The 18980-nt window shown below is 43.7% G+C and overlaps 1 long non-coding RNA gene across 1 annotated transcript in view; it reads left to right on the forward strand.

Moving 5' to 3' along the window:
• LOC134347694 (uncharacterized) overlaps positions 1-18980 on the forward strand; it is a 79969-nt gene that overhangs the window by 54535 nt on the left and 6454 nt on the right. The window contains exon 4 of the long non-coding RNA XR_010018233.1: positions 6346-6460. This is a non-coding gene — a long non-coding RNA (uncharacterized LOC134347694). The remainder of the gene's footprint in view (positions 1-6345; positions 6461-18980) is intronic.

Raw genomic sequence — 18980 nt, forward strand, 5'->3', positions numbered from 1 at the left:
CGCCACCCCACCTCCCCTTCCTTCATGTCTATCCCTCCTGAATATTGAATATCCCTGAACGTTGAGCTCCCATCCCTGGTCACCCTGGAGCCCTGTCTCTGTGATCCCAACTATATCATAATCATTAATAACCATCTGCACTTTCAATTCATCCACCTTATTACGAATGCTCCTTGCATTGACACATAAAGCCTTCAGGCGCTCTTTTACAACTCTCTTTGCCCTTATACAATTATGTTGAAAAGTGGCCCTTTTTAATGCTTGCCCTGGATTTGTCGGCCTGCCACTTTTACTTTTCTCCTTTGTACTTTTTGCTTCTACCCTCACTTTACACCCCTCTGTCTCTCTGCACTGGTTCCCATCCCTCTGTTGTGAACTAACCTCCTCACGCCTAGCCTCTTTAATTTGATTCCCACCCCCCAACCATTCTAGTTTAAAGTCACCTCAGTAGCCCCCGCTAATCTCCCTGCCAGGATATTGGTCCCCCTAGGATTCAAGTGTAACCCATCCTTTTTGTACAGGTCACGCCTGCGCCAAAAGAGGTCCCAATGATCCAAAAACTTGAATCCCCGCCCCCTGCTCCAATCCCTCAGCCACGCATTTATCCTCCAAAGATCATCGCTAATGCCTCCGCAATCTCCACAGCTACTTCCTTCAGAACACTAGGGTGCATTCCATCTGGTCCAGGAGATTTATCGACCTTTAGCCTATTCGGCTTCCTGAGTACTTTCTCTGTCGTAATTGTGACTGCGCACACTTCTCTTCCCTGCCACCCTTGAGTGTCCGGTATCCTGCTGTCTTCCTCAGTGAACACTGATGCAAAATACTTGTTCAGTTCCTCTGCCATCTCCTCATCTCCCATTACAATTTTTCCAGTATCATTTTCTATTGGTCCTATATCTACTCTCACATGTCTTTTACTCTTTATATACTTGAAAAAGCTTTTAGTATCCTCTTTGATATTATTTGCTAGTTTCCTTTCATAGTTAATCTTTTCTCTCTTAATGACCTTCTTGGTTTCCTTTTGTAAGGTTTTAAAAACTTCCCAATCCTCTGTCTTCCCACTAATTTTTGCTTCCTTGTATGCCCTCTCGTGTGCTTTAACCTTGGCTTTGACTTCTCTTGTCAACCACGGTTGCATCCTTTTTCCACTCGAAAATTTCTTCTTTTTTGGAATATACCTGTCTTGCACATTCCTCATTTTTCGCATAAACTCCAGCCACTGCTGCTCTGCTGTCTTTCCCGCCAGTGTCTCTTTCCAGTCAACTTTGGCCAGTTCCTCTCTCATACCACTGTAATTTCCTTTACTCCACTAAAACACCGACACATCAGATTTCGGCTTCTCTTTTTCTAATTTCACAGTGAACTCAATCATGTTATGATCACTGCCTCCTAAGGGTTCTTTCACCTCAATCTCTCCAATCACCTCTGGTTCATTACACAATACCCAATCCAGTACAGCCGATCCCCTAGTGGGCTCAACAACAATCTGTTCTAAAAAGCCATCTTGCAGACATTCTACAAATTCTCTCTCTTGAGATTCAGTGCCGACCTAATTTTTCCAATCTACTCGCATGTTAAAATCCCCCACAATTATCATAACACTGCCCTTCTGACAAGCCTTTTATATTTCCAGTTGTAATTTGTAGTCCACATCCCTGCAGCTGGTTGGAGGCCTATAAATAACTGCCATCAGTGTCCTTTTACCCCTGCTATTCCTTAGCTCAACCCATAAAGATTCTGCACCTTCTGATCCTATATCACCTCTTTCTAATGATTTAGTATCATTTCTTACCAATAAGGCCACGCCTCCCCCTCTGCCTACCTTCCTATCCTTCCGATACACCGTGTATCCATGGACGTTCAGCTCCCAGAGACATGCATCCTTTAGCCACGTCTCAGTGATGGCCACAATATCATACCTGCCAATCTGTAGCTGTACAACAAGACCATCCACCATATTCCTTATGCTGCGTGCATTTAAGTACAACACCTTAAGACCAGTATTTGATACTTTTTGCTTTGATTTCACTGCAACTTTATTGCACTGCAACTCATCCGAATGGCTACACATTTACCCCATCACCTGCCTGTCTTTCCTGACATCTTTACTGCTCACTATCTTAGATTTATTTCTGTTTTCCCCTTCCTCCGCTCTATCATTCCAGTTCCCATCCCCCTGCCAAATTAGTTTAAACCCTCTCCAACAGCTCTATTAAACTTTCCCGTCAGGATATTGGTCCCCTTCGGGTTCAGGTGTAACCTGTCCTTTTTGAACAGGTCATACTTCCCCCAGAAGAGATCCCAATTATCCAAGAATCTGAAGCCCTGCCCCCTACACTAGTGTGTATGGAACCGGCGGAAATAGCAGAGGTACTTAATGAATACTTTACATTAAGTACCTCCGCTATTTCCTCCGGTTCCATACACACTTTCCCACTGTCACACTTGATAGGTCCTATTCTTTCATGTCTTATCCTCTTGCTCTTCACATACTTCAGTATTCACCATGGAAAAGGTTCTTGGTGATTGTAGTGATCACTTGCAGTGGACTGAAAAGCTTGAACATGTAGATATTAAGAAAGAGGATGAGCTGGAGCTTTTGGAAAGCATCAAATTGGATAAGTCGCCAGGACCAGATGAGATGTACACCAGGCTACTGTGGGAGGCGAGGGAGGAGATTGCTGAGCCTCTGGCGATGATCTTTGCATCATCAATGGGGATGGAATTAGTTCTGGAGGATATGAGGGTTGCAGATATTGTTCCCTTATTCAACACAGGGAGTAGAGATAGCCCAGGAAATTATAGACCAGTGAGTCTTACTTCAATGGTTGGTAGGTTGATGGAGAAGATCCTGAGATGCAGGATTAATGAACATTTGGAGAGTTATAATATGATTAGGAATAGTCAGCATGGCTTTGTCAAGGGCAGGTCATGCCTTACGAGCCTGATTGAATTTTTTGAGGATGTGACTAAACATATTGATGAAGATAGAGCAGTAGATGTAGTGTATTTGGATTTCAGCAAGGCACTGATAAGGTACGCCATGCAAGGCTTATTGAGAAAGCAAGGAGGCATGGGATCCAAGGGGACATTGCTTTGTGGAGCCAGAACTGCCTTGCCCACAGAAGGCAAAGAGTAGTTATAGACGGGTCATATTCTGCATGGAGGTCGGTGACCAGTGGTGTGCCTCAGGGATCTGCTCTGGGACTCTTACTCTTTGTGATTTTTATAAATCACCTGGATGAGGAAGTGGAGGGATGGGTTAGTAAGTTTGCTGATGACACAAAGGTTGGAGGTGTTGTGGATAGTACGGAGGGCTGTCAGAGGTTACAGCGGGACATTGATAGGATGCAAAACTGGGCTGAAAAGTGGCAAATGGAGTTCAACCCAGATAGGTGTGAAGTTGTTCATTTTGGTAGGTCAAATATGATGGCAGAATATAATATTAGTGGTAAGACTCTTGGCAGTGTGGAGGATCAGAGGGAACTTGGTGTCTGAGTCCATAGGATGTTCAAAGCAGCTGCGCAGGTTGACTCTGTGGTTAAGAAGGCAGCTATATAGGACCCTGGTCAGACCCCACTTGAAGTATTGTGCGCAGTTCTGGTCACCTCACTACAGGAAGGATGTGGAAACCATAGAAAGGGTGCAGAGGAGATTTACAAGGATGTTGCCTGGATTGGGGAGCATGCCTTATGAAAACAGGTTGAGTAAACTCAGCCTTTTCTCCTTGGAGTGACGGAGGATGAGAGGTGACCTGATAGAGGTGTATAAGATGATGAGAGGCATTGATCATGTGGATAGTCATAGGCTTTTCCCAGGGGTGAAATGGTTGCCATAAGAGGACACAGGTTTAAGCTGCTTGGGATCAGTACGGAAGAGATGTTAGGGGTAAGTTTTTTAGGCAGAGAGTGGTGAGTGTGTGGAATGGGCTGCCGGCAATGGTGGTGGAGGCAGATACGATAGGGTCTTTTAAGAGACTTTTGGATAAGTACATGGAGCTTTGAAAAATAGAGGGTTATGGGTAACACTAGTAATTTCTAAGGTAGGAACATGTTCGGCACAACTTTGTAGGCTGAAGGGCCTGTATTGTGCTGTAGGTTTTCTATGTTTTCTGTGAAGTACAAGGTTGGAAAATGTATGGTCATGCACTTTTGTAGTGGAAATAAATATGCAGAGTAGGTTCTAAACAGGGAGAAAATACAAGAATCCGAAAATCTAAGATGCAAATGGACTTGGAAGTCCTTGTGCAGAACACCCTAAAGATGTGTAAAGAAGACCTGGAAGATCATTGTGGACACCAGTCATCCCAACCATGAACTGTTTCAGCTGCTTCCGTCTGGCAAACGGCAACACAGCATTAAAGCCAGGAACAATAGGCTACGGGACAGCTTCTTTCTACCAGCCATTAGGCTTATAAATTCACATGTCTGTACATTGAGGTGGAGTCATAATGCAAAGATTTTTACTCCTTCATATTAGGGGATGGATTTAAGATTTAAATAAATTCAATTCATTCAATTCAACTTGCAGGTTGCGTCAGTGGTGAGGAAGACAAATGCAATGTTCGCATTCATTTCAAGAGGTTTAAAATACAAGAGCAGGGATGTGATGCTGGGGCTTTATAAGGCACTGGTGAGGCCTCACCTCGAGTACAGTGAACAGTTTTGGGCTCCTCTTCTAAGAAAAGCTGTGCATGCATCAGAGGAGGTTCACAAGGATGATTCCAGGAATGAAAGGGTTATCATACAAGGAATGCTTGATGGCTCTGGGTCTGTACTTGCTGGAATTTAGAAGGATGAGGGGCATCTCAATGAAATCTTTTGTGTAGGTACGGAAAGGATGTTCCCAATATTAGGGGAGTCTAGGACAAGAGGGCACAGCCTCAGGATAGAGGGGTGAACATTTTAAATTGAGATGCAGAGAATTTCTTCAGCCTGAGGGTGCTGAATTTGTGGAATATGTTACCACGGGCAATTGTGAAGGTCAGGTTATTGGGTGTATTTGAGGCAGAGATTGATAGGTTCTTGATTGGATACGGCATCAGAGGTTACGGGGAGAAGGCCGGGGAGTGGGGCTGAGGAGGGAAAAACAAAGGATACGCTATGATTGAATGGTGGAGCAGATTTGATGGGCCAAATGTCCTAATTCAAATCCTATGTCATGGCCTTATGGATTCCTTTTTACCTTCAGTCTATGTGTATCTAAGAGACTAAATTGGCAGTTTTGTGTATATATGTTCATTCTATATCAGAGGTGTGACACCTATCATTTTAACAATGGCCCATCCAAGATCTGGTGGTAAATCACATGCAAAGAAAGGACTGACAATTGCTTTGAGGTAATACTTAATGTAAAATTAATTAATTAAAAATATGTTCATTTGATGTAAAAATTTATTTGCAGCTGATGGCTGGATGGCAAAACGAAACATTCATTCTGTGTCAGATGCCTCAGGTGCTTAGCAGAACTGAGGTGATTTGTGAAGTCTAATAAATTCGAAGTAACCTCACTGGGCCAGAATCTCTGAGTTGGGCCTACGATCCATTCTCAGCTGCAGGCAATGCCTATTCTGATACATTTAACTTTAACACATCTGCAGGCTGTTCTCTTGTACACGGACAGTCAGAGAGCCAAGAAGCATCTTAATAATAATGGGTGGGCCAAAACAATCCCTGCCAATGAAACTCCACAGAAAGCCTTTGCCAGCTCTCATCCCTCTGTTTGTTTTTCCATCTAACAAAGCCATCACGGTTTTTCAATTATCTGAATATTAAATAAGAAATGATTAATTTAAAAATGTAAACTAAATATCAACTAAACACAAAAACACACAGTGAAAAAAAAAACTCAGTCATTTTTTCCTTTCCTTCATAACAACCCTACAATGAATGGGCTTGTGGAACATGCACCAAGTCTAAAGTTTCCCAATTATAATCTCAATTTATTTTCATCAAGCATGAATATTGCATTTCCAGTGACACAGTAAATCAAATGATCCTGCAATATGGGCATATGGCCCATTTCCATTTGGGTACAAGATATTTTGTTTACTCTAATAGAACATGCAAATATTAGTCTAGACAGGAAAAGAAGCAGACATACCAAAATCACACATGTGACTGTACATTGGCTGCATAACAAGTGTCTGGTTGATTATAATAGTATAGTGCACTCTTCCTCCATCTGCCTCCTCATTTCAGCATTCAGTAGCAACAGTTCTCTGTGCAACACCCGATTCACTCTTCTATCTCCAGCAACCATTCACGTTCTCCCAGCACTTTACCTCACAAGCACAGGAGATACAAAACATGTCTTTTCATCTTTTTCCTTTCCGTCACCCAGGTACCCGAGGAATCCTTGCAGAGGAAACAGCAATCACTTGTACTTCTTCCACTCCACAGTTCTGTAATCAGTGCTCATAATGTGGCCTCTTCTAAATGGAGAAACCAAATGCAGAGTAAGTAGCTCATTTATGGAGCATCTGAGCATAAATCATTAGGATCAACCTGGATTCTCAGCTGCCTGTGGCTTTAATTTTCCACTCCAACTCTGACCTTTCTTTCTTTAGTCTTTGGCATTCTAACTGCCCTCTCTAAACTAGCAAACAGATAGCTTAATCAAGTTTATCACTGTTGCAGCCATGAATTAATCTTATGAAAGATATTCCCTTTCCCCTAACCGTTGCTTGCCAATACTAGCAGAATTTTAAAACTAATTTGTTTTCACTGCTTTCCATTTCTGCAAAGTGCCAGAAACGTTGACTCTGTTTCAGTCTGTATGGATGATGCCTGACCTGCAGAGCATTTTCTGTTCACATTACCAAGCCGTGTCTATACATTAAGTGAGATTGCAAAGAATATGTAGATGTAGTATAATGTGGAAAAATGGGAAATTGTCCATTTTGACGGGATTATTTTTTAAAAAGCATAAAAACAAGATGGTATGGTGTTGAGCGATCTGAGGTATATGAGCCAAACAAATATTCAGGAAAGCTTCCAGAATGTTATCACTTAATGCTCAGGAAACTAAATACAAAAGTAAGAAATGTATGTTCCCATTAAATAAGGCATTGGTAGAGCCACACCAGGAATACTGTGCACAGTATTGTTTTCCAAGGTTCAAAGTTGAAAGTAAATCTTTTATCAAAGTAGGCAGAGTAGTCTGACTTCTTACATGACGCAGAGCTGCTGTATCAACACATTCATCCAGAAAGGCGGTATTCCAGACTTTTCGGGGCGTCTGGAACACACCTCAATGGTTAACCATTTGATCCGTGAGGCCAAGCAGAAAAAAGGTGACCAAACAGTTGTCTGGTTAGGCCTCGCGAACACCTACGAGTCTATTCCACGTGACCTCATCCTAGAAGGACTCAACCACTACTACATCCCAGTGGCTACTCGAGACATGATCACCAGCTACCTAGGAGGATTCAAACTCAGACTTACATCAGCCCATTTCACAACTGGTTGGCAGGACCTCCAGAAGGGGATTCCAACAGGGTGCACCATCTCCCCCACCCTATTTATTATGGGAATGAACTTCCTATTATCAGCAGCAGAAGGTGTAGCCCGCGGCCCAACGCTGGAGTCAGGCATTGTTCAGCCGGCTCTACGAGGGTTCATGGACGACATCACTATAACAACTGTATCACATGTCCAAGCAAGATGGGTATTGGAAACCCTGGGTAATGTAGCCACTTGGGCAAGGATGTCCTTCAAGGCCAAGAAGTCCAGGTGCATGGTGATCAGAAAGGGCAAATTTACTAGCAAGTTTAGCCTCCAAGTTCAGGGTGAGGTCATCCCTTCCATCGAAGATAACCCGATAAGATACTTGGGGAAGTGGTTTAATGTGCACTGACAGATGGGGCCAATGTCACCAATGCTGTGAAGCAGACAGACGAATAGCTGAAAAAGATCGACAAATCCGGACTTCCCGGTAAATTCAAGGCCTGGCTGTACCAATACGGCATTCTGCCCAGGCTTCTCTGGCTCTTCAAGATTTATGAGTTCCCCTTAGAGGCCATCGAGAGGAAAACCATCAAGAACCTGCGGAGATGGTTGGGAGTCCCCCCAAGCTTCTCTTCAGTGGGCAACTGTAGCTTCCCCTGTCCTCTGTTATGGAGGTATTTAAGGTGGCAAAATGCAGAGCCTTATTAAGCTTGAGAGATTCCAATGATGTCTTGGTAAAGCAAGCAGGCATTACAACCAGATCTGGGCGCAAGTGGGCAGCCAGCACAGCTGTGAAGCAGGCAGTGTGTTCTCTGAATCTGCGAGATATCATTGGCAACCCCTGCGTCGGGCTGCAAGGCCTCGGCTCAGTTCACTTCCAGCAGTAGGGAAACGCAAGCATAAGGAACAGGCGAAACATGGTACAGGCAGAAGTACGGATCCGTGAAGAAGAGAAGCGGATGACAAAGGCAGTATAACAAGGGTCCCAGAGTGCCTGGACAAAATGGATCTGCCTAAGTGCAAGATCTCATGGGCAGAGCTATAAAGACTGGAGCCCTTCCATATGGCCTTCCTCTTGCGATCCGTGTATGACACCTTTTCTTCACCATTACATCTGTACACATGGGGGATGAGAGAGGACCCGAACTGTAAGCTCTGCGGTCAAAAGGGAGCACTGGCTCATATACTGTGTGTGTGTAAAACAGCTCTAACTCAAGGACGGTATAGGTGGCGCCATAATATGGTGCTTCTGGCTCTTGCTGACAGACTAGAGCGGGAGGGATGCAAGAAGAGGACGGCTGGCACAGATTTGAAGAAGGTCTTCACCTTCATCAAAGAGGGAGCCCGGCCTTTTGTAACCAAACAACCAAAGCCCAATCTGCCTGGGAGATGAGGGTTGATGTGGGAAGGAGGTTGCAGTTCCCAGATGTGGTGCACACAACCCTATGCCCGGACATTGTACTGTGGTCAACTGAAGACAAGAAAATAATTCTGGTTGAGCTGACTGTGCCGTGGGAGGAGGGATGGGAAGAGGCCCATGAAAGAAAGGACTTGAAGTACCAGCCCTTAGTGCAGGCGTGTAAAGACAAGGGACGGCAGGCATGGTTGTTCCCTGTGGAGATCGGCTGCAGAGGTTTCCCAGCCAAATCAGCATGGCAGTTGTCAGATCTGGGCCTGGACGAAAGGAGCAAAAAACAGGCAGCTGGTAGGATGGGGGAAGAGGCAGAACAAGCCCCTTGTTGGATTTGGAGCAGGCGAGAGGAGGGAAGCTGGAAGCCAGGAGAAGATGGGCAGTGATTTGGCCACCACTGCCGGCCCACCAACTGGCGAGTGTCGTGGTTAAGGGTCGAAACACTCTGTGAAGGTTGGGAACCACCTGATGACATCTGCTCCTGGCTGAAGGCTATGGTTACCTTATAAGGTAAGTGGAGAATGCACCCTAACAGGTGTATGTAACAAGCAAAAACGAATGTTACGATATACAAGCATGAAATTCATTTTCGAGTGGGCATACACAGTAAAGCCAAGAAACACAATAGAATATGGAATATGGACATGGCGTAGGTAGGAGGAATTAGTATTTCAGTGTTTTTGATTTGCTTTTTAGCTGGTTTGGTACATTTGGGACTGAATAGCCTGTTCCTGTGTTGTACTCTTCTATATTCTATACTCTACGTGGAAGCAATGAAAGAATGCACGCAGCACGGGCAGACAAACACAAACGAGAAAATCTGCAGAAGCTGGAAATCCAAGCAACACACACAAAATGCTGGAGGAACTCAGAAGGCCAGGCAGCATCTATGGAAAAGCAAACAGTCGACATTTCAGGCCGAGACCCTTTGGATGGGCAAAAAAACTTGTCATGTTTTGTAACTCCAGAAACTACAGTAACTGAATGAAAAACACGGGAGTTGGGAAAAGTGTCGACTTAGTTTTTGTTTTTTTAACGTGTTGAGACATTTTGCCCAGTGGGGTGCTATAGAAGATTCAAGAGCGCTGAGCGGGATTAGATTTTTGCAGGTTTGAGGTCTTGTGGTGAGGAGGTGCAGAGAGAAGAGCACAAGGGAAGATGCCTGGAGGATCCCACCCAAAGGGAGACCCGATTGCAAGGAGTGCTTTGTGGAGACAAGTTGCTTCAAGGAGGAAGTGCCAATACTTCTGAGTTAGCACATTTGTTCATGACATTCTTCGATGGATGTTCGACCTATGATCAGTAATGGGAATTCAGCACCATGAGCAAATCAATACACCCCACTACTACAGAAATGAGATCCAACGTTTATGTGCACATTTAGACCAGTTTAACTGTATTGGGCCCTTTAAATTTTCTTTTCTTTTTCTGTTAACTGGTTGTTAAAGTTGAAATATTGATAAATACACTTCCATTGTAATTTTATGCCAGTATACGATCTGTCATGTCCTGGAGAACGATAACCGTGCATGGGACAATATTTACACAGCACTCACCCCAATTAATATTCCCTAGTTAGAACATCCCAACTTTCCTGTTTGTTTGAACCCAAACCATACCGATATTAGAAGTGTAATGCTTATCAAGGGTGGCCTTCTCACCAGTACCCATGTGATGCTGTTAGCCAGAGTTAGCTAACGAGCTGAGTTTGTTATGAGCCCAGTGAGAGAGTTACATACTCTAAACCAGATTCAAGGTCCTTCTGTCAATCTGTACATAATATTTCCTCTGCAGCAGTAATGGAATGTGATGCAAAGACTATGGGGCATTTGCTTCCATCACTCATAACATGTGACATGACTGCACCTATACCATAAGGCGAGGCATCACAGGCAAGCTGCATTGGACAATGTGGTTAGTAATGTGTAGCTATTGCGTCTGGTGTCACCACTTTCTTTACCTTTTAGAAACCCACCTAAAACTGCTTTGTCCATTGCCATTTCCTCCCAAGCTGTAGTAATGAGTTCAAGGGGTGCAGCACAGGAGCCACATTTGGCAGGAACCTGTTATAGTAATTGACAAATCCTAAAAAGCACTGCAACTGTGACACATCCTTCGACCTTTGGGATTCCACCACTTATGTAATCCTTGTGTGCCAATGATGTGACCACTGTAAGTGATGCCTGGTTTGAAGAATTCACACTTGTCCTGTCGTGTTCTGAGCCCAGTATTTTCCAATCTTTCTAACACAGTCTTCAGATTTAGGAGATGTTCCCTGTGATCCTCACCAGTAACAATGATATCATCCAAGTAACACTGAGTACCTGGGACAGCATTACAGCACCTGTCCAAGGTTTTCTGTCAGATACTACTCCAAATATAAGGTAAATATAGCAGTAAAATCCTTTGTGAGCATTTATGATGAGAAATATTGTGGACTCTTCTTCCATCTCCATCTGTAGGTAGGCCTCAGCTAAATCCACCTTACTGAAGCAATTTCCTCCAGAAAGGTTTACAAAGATATCATCTATTCTTGGCAGAGAGTATTGATCTACTTTCTGCGCTGGTTTAATGGTGACCTTAAAATCACCACAAATCCTCACAGATTCTTCTTGGCTCCTGAGATGGGCACTACTCACCATGGAAAGAATTCCTTCAGCTTCCATACGATCTAGCTCACTGGCTACTTTATCACAGGTGATATAAGGAACTGGGCAGGCTTTGTAAAACTTGGATGTGGAGTTTTTATTTAACACTATTTTACCCTTGATATATTTGAGTTTCCCAATACCACCCTTGAACACTGCTGTGAACCGTTTTAATTTTGTTTTCGGTTGACTCTATTACAGGGGATGTGGCGTGCATATAGTGGATGGATGAATCAAGTTGTAGTTGTCTCCGCTAATAACGGCCCCACAATGCTGGTCCTCCTGTTTTTACCCTGTACAAGTCTGTGTGGCTTGTTGTTTGTTGCATTTTACTGTTATGAATGTCATTCCCACAGGCGTTCCCTTTCTTTCAGTATAAGATCTTAGCTGGATATTTGCAGGCTTCAGTTTAGTACCTTTGAAATGTCATTCAAACATATTGTGGGATGGCTCTAAGCCAGTGTCCAATTCTATTTTAATTTATTTATTTGCCATTCACTTCTGATGTAAGCCACATTGCTTGCCTCATTAGTTTTCATATTGTAAATATCATGGCCACCCTGTCACTCTCATCATTAACAGATTTTTCATCAACAACATATAGACTAGTGTTCGTTTTGAAACTGCAACTTGATTTTTTATCTTTTTCTCTTCCCTGTGCCATTAATTTATTTTTGTCTTCCCAATATGCTCTTTGTGTGTGTTCTACTTTGTTGTATTTTTTGCGAGTTTCACCTGCATTGGTCTGTTGTATGTGAGCCCCTGCTACAATGGTAACACACTTTGTTTGGCCAAGCAGTTTTCTGTTTAGACTTTGTAACCTTGTTCATGGTCACTTTCATTCCTGACTGTAACTCAATTGCATCTCCAGCTGCTGTTTCCATAGATACACCAATTTCATCTGCTGTTTTAAATGTGAGTTGTGCTTCTTTGTAAGATTCTACAAACTATGTGATCTTTCAGTGCATCATTAAGCCCAAAACTGAATTGACAATCCTTGGACAATTTCTTCAATTCAGCTACATAAGCTGAAATCAACTCCTCTTCTTTTCATTCTGCTTATGAAACCTAAAGCATTTTGCAATTAAAAGTTGTTTTGATTCTAAATGTGCCAGATGTTCCTGGCGGGAGCGGCTGGCGATAAATATGTCATCCATGTAGATGAACAGTAAGTCCAGATCTCGCCCTACTGCATCTATCAGGCACTGGAACGTCCGCGATGCGTTTTTGAGCCCAAACGGCATCCTGAGGAACTTGAACAGGCCAAAGGCAGAAATGAGGGCCATCTTGGGTACATCATCCGGGTGGACTAGGATCTGATGATACCCTCGGACCAGGTCAATTTCCAAAAAGATGCGCCCCATGCAGGTTGGCAATAAAGTCCTGGATGTGTGGTACCGGATAACAATCGGACGTGGTGACATCGTTCAGCCTCCTATAGTCGCTGCACAGTCTCCACCCTCCTGCGGACTTGGGCACCATATGGAGTGGGGAGGCCCACGGACTGTCGGAATGCCGCACAATCCCCATCTCCTCCATCTTCTTGAATTCCTCCTTTGCGAGGCGGAGCTTGTTGGGTGGTAGCCTGCGGGCCCGGGCACGAAGGGGAGGTCCCTGTGTGGGGATGTGGTGCATCACGCCGTGCTTGGGGTCTGTTGAGGAAAATTGCAGCGTGATGATAGATGCACTCAGGCGAACTTGTTGTCGGAATAAGTGACGGAGTCCAGCTGCGGGGCCGGTAACCTGGCCTCACTGAGGGAGAAAGTCTGGTACGTCTTCGCATCGACCAATCGTTGCCCCTTCAAATCCACGAGCAGGCAGTGCGCGTGGAGGAAGTCCGCACCCAGCAATGGCTGTGATACTGCGGCCAGCGTAAATGTCCATGTAAAGTGGCTGGAACTGAACTGCAAGAGAATAGTTATTGTGCCATAGGTGCGGATTGTGCTACTGTTGGCTGCCGTAAGTTTCAGTCCTGTTCTTCTAGGTCGGGTATCGTGGCTCGAGGCGGGTAGGACACTGATTTCCGCCCCCGTGTCCACCAGGAATCTATGCCCGGAATGCTTGTCCCAAATGTAGAGGAAGCTATCATGGTGACCAGCCGCCATAGCCATCAGCGACGGCTGGTCCTGGCGTTTCCCTGGAACGAGCATGGTGGTCGGCAGCGGTGGGCCCCGGAACCCCACCTTTTATGATAAAAACACCAAGACTCAGAAGTGGTGCCGTCCCTTGGTGTGGGTGTTACGTGCTCCGCTGCTGGGGTGTGGGAGGGCTGGACTTTCGGCCGTGCCGCAGCACTAATTTCGATGGTGGTTCCGCCATTTTGTTTGGCGTGCCAAAGCACATCCGCGCAGGCAGCCACCCTGCACGGGTCTCTGAAGTCTTCACCTGCTAGCAGGAGGCGGATGTCTTCTGGCATTTGCTCCAAGAAGGTCTGTTCAAAAAGCAGGCAAGGCTTATGGCCGTCTGCCAGTGCTAGCACGTCGCTCATCAGGGCTGATAGTGTGCGGTCGCCGAGGCTGTCCGTATGCAGTAACCGCGCAGCCCGTTCACGGCAGGAGAGGCCAAATGTGCGGATTAACAGGGCCTTGAGTGTCTCGTACCTGTCTGTTGCTGGGGGCTGATGCAGAAAGTCATCAGCCGCAGCCCGCTGTCTCCTGGTCAAGGGTGCCCATCACGTAGTAATACCTGGTGGCACTGAGACAATTTGCCTGACCTGGAACTGGGCCTCTGCTTGCTCGAACCAGATCAGGGGTTGAGTGGTACAGAAGGTTGTCAGTTTAAGGGAAACTGCATTCTGCAGAGCTGAGTTGTTCATGCTGGGTCCAAATGCTGTTGGACCGTCAGGGTCACCAATGTGTTCACGCCGATAGGCAATGAGTGAAAGCAACACACTGAGTCGAGCAGGGTCTGGTTGAACTGTTTACTGTTTCAATCCGCGCGCGCTTATGTGCCCGCTCCCAGCATCCCCTGCTCTTTGCGGGGCGGAAGTGAGGTTGGCTTTCAGGCCGAGGTCTGCCCCGCGCTCAGAGCCCCCTCGGTTGCCGTTGGCTGCTGACTTGCCCGCAACTGCTGGAGCCGGTTCGCTTGCTGCGTGGGCGAGCCGCCATAATATGTACTAGGACAAATTATAAGCCAGACTGCCAATTCAATGTCAACCATTTTATCTTATTGCACAGTCAAAATCTAACCCATTATATTTACTTGTACTGAAGTCCTTTCTTGAAGTGGCATAACAGTAAGATCTTGACGCTGACTGAATTTCTATGTGTCAAGTCACCCTGTTAATGTCTTAGGGTCAAACTATACTTTCACTTGTAGTTGCAAATCTACCTGTATTGATTGGAGATGAGGAACAGAAACCTCACGGAGCGCTGCTCTTAACAGAAGTAGTGTGACTCTTATTTGTTAATCTGAAATTACTTGTGACAAGTTTTCCCATTTTCACTGTTGTAGCTTTGGAGTAGTGGATGTGGTGTTTTTACGCAACATCAGTAAATTGAAAATGTAAAATATCATGACTAATCAAATAGTCAGAAGTTAGTGAATAATGAAAGTACAAAATAAAGCAGGATCATATTCAAATTGAAAGCATGGGGCTCTTCATAATAAACTCCTAATTCAATGTAATTAATTAGTTTTCACCATCCATTACATCTCGATGTTTTGTTAACCCAAATTTATGTACCTTTACCAATACACTTGGTTAAGCCTCGGATGTTGGAATTGGATTTATAACTGCCATCTGAAGAAGGTTAGAGACATGCAATTGAACCAAATAGCGCTTACTAAAAATTATTGAAAGTATTTTTGATTTCAAATTATAAACCGAGAGGACAAAGAATTAGAGCTGTCGACTTCTTCCATTTTATTGCTCAACATTAAAATCTCCCTTTAATGCTCCTTGAAATTGGCTGCTGTTTTCTTTTGAGAAGCAGTTTTCTAAGAGTAACAGTGACTCTCTAAAGACAAAATAAAAATCAATGACCTTTGCAATTAAAGAGAAAGATTTCTTTGTGGTCACATTAACTATGAATGCAAGGCTGAATACTTAATAAATATAAATTGTTCCCCTGTTGTATTTTTCATTCTTCAAAGGTACCTGGAAATTCAATTGCCTAACATTGTTTGGCAGCTTTATGTAAATGAAACACTTATTTGAATGAATAATAATACCCTGTATTCATTTCCACATGGTATTACATCTCTCTGGAAACTGGATCAGTCACTTACAGGCACTGGGCACCCTTATGGCTCTGATGCAATTTTAACATCATATTGGTGACACGAGTCCTCATGTCCTAATCATCTTGGATGATTGTATGGAAGCTTGAACCATATTCATTCTCCTCTGAGCACTTCTTAGATAACAGTCTCATCTCCGGACAAAAATACTTGCAGGTAAACAGATTATCTTTATCACTGGACGTTACCTCTCATGCCCACAGTAACCCAAACCCCACCTTCCAATAATGAGGTCCCAATGACACGTTTTATTACTCCAATATCTCCCTTCTCAACCACTACTTCTGATCACCAAACGCTCTTTCCAAGGATGCAGAGTTCCAACCCGAAATTTTGACAAATCCTTGCTTTGCAATAGGAAATAGGGAGCTCTGCAACTCAATGAGACCAATCATTTCAGCCGTGAAACTCAAAGTTCAAAGTAAATTTTATTATCTAAGTAGATATATGTCACCATATACAACCTTGAGATTCATTTTCATGTGGGCATACTCAATAAATCTATAGAATAATAACTATAACAAAATCAATGAAAGACCGCCTAACCAGAGTGTTGCACCAGAGTGCAATAGGCAACAAACTGCGCAAATACAAAAAGAAGACATAATAATAATAATAAATAAATAAGCAATAAATATCAAGACCATGAGATGAAGAGTCCTTGAAGGTGAGCACATTGGTTATGGGAACATTTTACTGATGGGGCAAGTGAAGTTGAGTGAAGTTATCCCCTTTGGTTCAAGAGCCTGGTCAAAGGGTGTTAACTGTTCCTGAACCAGGTGGTGTGAGTTCTAAGGCTCTTGCACCTTTTTCTTGATGGCAGCAGTGAGAAGATGAATGTACCACTAAAGATTACTAGAAAACCAGTACCATTTAGTCCTAGGTGAGACAAGAAGCTGTGATGTGTTCCAATAACTTTCAGGGAGGCAATTGAAAATATTGAAAAACAGGATGGCATAGAAAAATAGCTAGTTTATATGTCTCACAGTTCAGTACTGATTTCTGGCGTTGACCGTGTGGAGTCTGTACATTCTCCTTGTGAACAAATGAATTTTCTCCAGATGCTTCAGTTTTCTTTCACATTCAAACAATGTGTGGGTGGGAAGGTTAAATGACACTGAGTGGGGGGGTGTGGTGGGAGAATAAAAAGGCATTAAATTCTATTCAATGTAAATGGGTGGTGGATGACTGGCATGAAATTAATGGGCCAAAGGCACATAACCAAGAAAAAGATGCCATTGTAGGAAGCTCATCAAAGAGGCTTGCTTGAATGAAGCCAAAAAATAGACAGCTGGAGAATTCACTAATGTTGGAATCAGGCAGTTGGATAACTGCAACCTGTTAGGTTCGGACTGTCGTGAAGTATCCATCCACCCAGCTACCTACAAGACTCTGTGCCAAATCAAAGTACAAGGATACCAAAGAGATAATTTGGATTTTTTTTCATTCTGTTTTTCATTATTTAGGGTAGCATATAATAATGCAGCACATGTATGAGGGGTGATTGGTAAGTTCGTAGGAGATGAGTTATACAGCTCTCGTTACATGCACATGCAGTTCAACTCTTTGAGTGATTATGCAGAAAGTTTGAAGTTAATAACTCGTGTAAATATAGGAGGGGACTATGTTGAAAAATAAATGTGCTAGGTTTTCTAAAATTGACTCTTTCTACCTTAGGCCACAAACTTATCAATCACCCCTGTAATAGCATTTGATACTACATGTTTTTTAAATTTGTTTATTGAATATGTATGGAATAGGCCCTTTCAGGCCTTCGAGCCACTCCACCCATCAATCACCGAATTTAATCCAAGCCTAATCATAGGATATTTACAATGAACAACTAACCTGCCAACCGGTATGTCTTTGGACTCTGGGAAGAAACCGGAGCACCTGGAGGAAGCCCACGCAGTCACGGGAAGAACGTACAAACTCCTTGCAGGCAGCGTCATGAACTGAACCTGAGTCATTTGTGTTATAAAGCCCTGTGCTAACCACTAAGCTACTGTGCTGCCAAGCATGTCTAAATACTCTCCATGTTACAGCACTGTCTGGTGTACAACAGAAGAAAAGCAGAATAAAAAATATTGCCCTAATGCTATATTGTGCATTCCCTTTTATTTAATAATGGACTCCTGCATATATAAAGTAGCATTTTTTTACATCCTAGGGCAATACTGAGGCAGGTTTCACATTTCTCACATACATAACTTTTCATTCTATCTCTAGACCCCATTTATCAGGAACCAATTTTATTCTCAGATCACTTTATTTACCTGGTAAAGTTTAAAATATTCTGGTGAATGAAACCTGGTTTCATAACAAATGATGCTGACAAATGCAAGACTTGAATAAATACAACAAATCTGTAATTCGGTCAAATCTGATGGTTAGAAGAAGGGGATTAAAGAAGATTAGCTTTATTTGTCATATGTACATCGAAACATTGAAACACAGTGAAATGTGTCTCTTGCATCAACAACCAACACAGACCAAGGATGTGCTGGGGCAGCTGGCAGTGTTGCCTATTGCTTCCAGCACCAGCATAAAACGCCCACAACCCGTACAACTTTTGAATATGAGCTCCTGTAGGAAACCCACACGCAGTCATGGGGAGAATGTAAAACTCATCACAGACTTCTTTACAGCTGTAAAGCATTACACTAAATGTAAAGCTGCCATTAGCAAATTTGAATAGCGTCCATTCAGAGATTGGGAGTGACAGGAGAGGTGACTCACACAGGTCAGCGAGTGTGCATTAACAAGCAGTACTTGATAGGAGTTCCAGCATTTGAACAGTGACTGATCAGAGATTGGCAAATAAGGGCAAGTAAAAATAAGGCATGGGGCAGTGGAATGGCCTTTGTTGGAGCGGACAGTGTTTGAGTGGGAATTAGGGGCTTTAGGTCTTCGAAGCTTCAGTGAGGAGAGGTTTAAGTGAGAGAAGGTGAGAAGCTGGAGGTAGACTTCCCCCTGCCCCAGTTTATTGATTGTTTTCTTCTTTATAATTGAACAGTTAGAGCAGTAAGAATGCCAGGCAGGATAGTTGAATGCTCCTCTTGTGGGATGTGGAGAAGCAGGGAGACGTCCAGTACCCCCGATGACTTCATCAGCAAGAAGAGCATCCAGCTGTAGCTTCCAACACTCTGCCTTAAGGAGTTGGAGCTAGAACTGGAAGAACTATGGATCATTCGGGAGGGTGAGGAGGCAATAGATAAAACATATAGA

Source organism: Mobula hypostoma, chromosome 6 (genome assembly GCF_963921235.1).
Source record: "Mobula hypostoma chromosome 6, sMobHyp1.1, whole genome shotgun sequence".
NCBI classification, from domain to species: domain Eukaryota; kingdom Metazoa; phylum Chordata; class Chondrichthyes; order Myliobatiformes; family Myliobatidae; genus Mobula; species Mobula hypostoma.